Here is a 4,076-nt window from a genome sequence, read left to right as displayed (position 1 = left end):
TTGTATCGCGTCTGAGGACCACCGCACCAGAACCCTCTCCATCCGAATCGCGAGGCATTTCTTATGTATGGGTATTTTTTGAGGCGCAGCGCCGCTTACTGTCTGTTTAATGCCTAAGTTGCTGTATTTAACGGGACTTGACTTGGCAAGTTGCCTGTCGGATAGTCGTGTAACAATCACCTAACACCAATAATACAAGCTTCCTGCTTTCTGCCGATTAAAGAATGGATCTTGACAAAAGGATACATGTAAACGACCTTCGAAATGGTGTTTTTATGCTTTAGTCATCACAAGAAAAGAGTAATGTATAGGAAGATGTGCACTGAAATAAACCTCAGTAATGGTCTACTACAACACCTCAACGTTGCATCATTATACTTGGGAAATCGTGGGAGCTCATCCAAGATTTCCAGCAAGCAGAATTTTGGCACTTGAGGGAAACAGCTTCTCTTTGGGTGAGACAGTCTTTGATTATGCAAATATTACCTCAACCTAGAAATATTTACATCTCAGAGATGAAGTCTGATATACTCTTATAGTCTTCTTGATGTCACAAATACATTGTCACACGGCATGCCACCAATATTTTAACATCCGAAGCCTCAACCACCCAACATCTGTTTTAAGCAGCAGATGGTACTAGGTGGTTGTTTTTTGGACTGTTAGACACTAGCAGAGTTTGGCTGGGGAAAAGAAGACAGAAAGGAAAGAATACCAGTAAAGGATAAGAGAGAACAGAGGGAGGGTGCCGAAGGGCCAGGCGCTGAGTCAATACAGTAAGCTGACAGAGGTGGATAATGCATTCTCCCTGTGTGGCTCGCTTTCAAGACACTGCTGAAATATTCAGCCAGTCGGACCGCATGGGTGCAATAAACTGGCGTGGCGATGAAAACAGCTTTCACTTTGTCACTGGTGAGCCAGCGAATCACAGGAATATTGAGCTTCCCCCCGAAACCAGGAGGGCACATGGTAAACACAGACATGAGGGACACTACTCTCTTGTCTTTGCCATGGGTCGGTCCTTGACTAGGCAAACTGTGACCAGACAATGGGAGTTTATTCAGTAATTTGAGATAGAGCATTTGGTCATTAGCATATAGACCCACTTCCTCTCTCTATTCAAAACACCTCATCACAGACTTTGTTTTTCTTTCTTTGTGGAGAACACCAAGGCCCCTCTGACTTCAATTACGATTTGAAATGTGGCCAATGACAAGAAGCAAATGTTGACGCGCAAATCAGAACAGCTGGAGAGAAAGTTTCATAGAGGTTAATTACTTTAGTTTTTTTATTATCGTATCTATGTAATTCAGATTCCTCTGAACTAAATCCTTAAGAAGTTTTTAACATCACCAATTAGAAACAGCTCCATCTTGCTTGCTGGGTATAAGAAATGCTATCATGGATAAGATAATTAACGATTTAATTCATATTATCACTCTGACTGAACTCCATAGACTTTTTGCTGCCCGTGGCTTGGTGTTTGGATTTATTTTGATGACAAAAAACTTTTGCAAAGCAACTTTATAAGCTACAGAACACAAGTAAAGAATTAAAAGAAAGTATTAGTTGTGCATTGTAATTGTTTCTGGTAACCTAAATTATGCATCATGTGGTAAATACTTTTTTAGGCTTTTTGCCTTGAATGGTATAGGACAGTGGATGCAAACACAAAAATAGGAGCTGAGAGAGGGGTGTTGAATCTGGACATGACCCAGGCCAGACTTGAACCCAGGTCTTCATGAGCCAACAGCTCATATCTGGAACATGTTCACCGACCACTGCACTACATCTCTGACAACATCTAAATGAACTGGTTTTATTTGTTAAAAAATGATTCTTTAATATGACAAAAAATCAACCTGACCACATCAGATACAGCCAATGTGATTTTTAAATACTATCTTCAACACTCTTAAAAATAAAGGTGCTTTAAAGGTTCTTCACAGCAATGCCACAGAAGAACCAATTTTGTTTCCACGTAGAACCATTCAGTCAAAGGTTCTTTAAAGAACCATCTCTTTCTTACTTTTCTATAGTCTGAAGAACCTTCTCTCGCTACAAAGAACCTTTTGTGAACAAAAAGGTTCTTTAGATGTTAAAGGTTCTTTATGGAACCGTAAGGTTCTTCTATGACATTGAAGTACCTATAGAAGCAAATTTTTAAGAGTGAAGTAGAAAGAAGTCCTACGAAGCAAAAATTAACTTTGTCTTAACTGCGATAGTAAGAGTTCAGATCTAAGTAATGTAAACAGGACACGAACAACATAAACAGCTTACCACTATGTATGGCTAAACAGAAGGCCTTAAAAAAGCTTTAAAGAAGCTAACAAACCATTATGTCTATGAACTAGGTGCAGATAAGAACATTCAGGAATGCGAAAAACAGGAATAAAAATCAAATAGGACTACAAAATAAAATTCTACATAATAATAGCAAAAAAAAATTGTCTGTAGGGTGTGAGTGCGTGAGTGAATGAGTGAGTGTGTGTGCCCTGCGATGGGTTGGCACTCCATACAGGGTGTATCCTGCCTTGATGCCCGATGACTCCTGAGATAGGCGCAGGCTCTCCCCGTGACCCGAGGTAGTTCGGATAAGCGGTAGAAAATGGAATGGAATGGAATAATAGCATTGGCAGACCTGACATTTTCAAACAATTGCATGCTATGATTGCTTAAAGTGTGTTATCACTAATATTTTTATCATAGTTTTAGAAATGTTAGCATTTATAATGTTAAAATGTTAATAGGCTAGCTGTTACATTAATTAAATGGCTCATTCAAACAAGACACCTCTCTGCTGTTTTGAAATATCATAGCACTCTGTCATCTTTAGATAAAGCTCAAGAATATAGACTGCAGGCTCGTACACATTTGTTATGTTTCAGGGCGAGGGTGTTGATCTCGGATTAGTAGTGGTTCCCTGCAGTGAAATGAGATTTAGCGGATACCCTATATCCGCACTTTTACTTTGAGACACTTCAATGAGTTCAGGGTAGATTATATGAAATTTCCCTCTTTCCTTCATTATACAATTATCTACCTCAGAAAATCATCCCTTAACTAGAAAACCAAAATGAACCAAAAACATTTCCATTAGGAGTTTCTTTGCAGCTGCACATTCTCATAGGGAGACAATCTCAATAAGGAATATTGATGATTCCCCAGATTTTTCGTGCTGTTTTTCCTACACGGTCTTCCTCCATTATTCATTTGCTGCCCATTTTTAATCTCCAGTGGGCTGACTAAGAATTCATTTTTCCATTTGGAAAGTGTTCCCCCTGTCTGCACTTGTCCATAGGGTTGATTAAGTAGGCCTTGGTGGACTGGAAATTACATTTGGATTTTATTTTTATTTTTTTGTACAATGTATTTTCACTAATCTAATCTGTGCGGGAACTTGAATAAAGTTTTGCCACATTCATCTAGGATTATGGTTCGACTTGATGTTGTGCGATTTGCTTAGTTTCCTATAGTACTGTTTGCATTTAAATAATAAAAAATGCTTTTGGTGAATCAAGATATGTCCAATATGTGGCGACACATCTGAAGTTTACAGACATTGCAGAATAAATCAGAGCAAAAGTGCTTTGAAGCAGTTACTTAAATGGAAGCAGCTGAATCTCTGTTGACATTTAAAAGTAGTTTCATGCCTATTGAGACTATTGGATTTCACATGGTGCAATGCCAATTGCTTAATTTTTGATATGTTTGGTTTTGTTGTTCCCGTCTACTAACCCATTCTGTCTGTATATTGGACAATAACAACACTATAAATTAACCAAGCAATATCTTTCTGAGCTATAAATATCCATAAGACTGATTTTTTTATTTAATGTTTTTGCTATAGACAGTAGAAGTATTGAGATGACATTCTCTCCTGAAAACTAAAAACAAAACTAAAAACACTGCACTCCTGCAGTGCTTTTTCTATGAATGCATGTCTTTGTTACAGACTTGATGTTCACATCTGCCTTTTCTATTTCAATAACACAAACGCTATTTTTTATGGGAGATCTCATTATAACTAAATCCCAAGCACTAGTAACTGGTAAAAGCCCGTTTTTTTTCTCAAA

This window comes from Triplophysa dalaica, chromosome 3, assembly GCF_015846415.1.
Source record: "Triplophysa dalaica isolate WHDGS20190420 chromosome 3, ASM1584641v1, whole genome shotgun sequence".
In the NCBI taxonomy this organism is placed as follows: domain Eukaryota; kingdom Metazoa; phylum Chordata; class Actinopteri; order Cypriniformes; family Nemacheilidae; genus Triplophysa; species Triplophysa dalaica.
The sequence above is the reverse complement of the archived record's forward strand: the minus strand, read 5'-3'. Positions refer to the sequence as shown.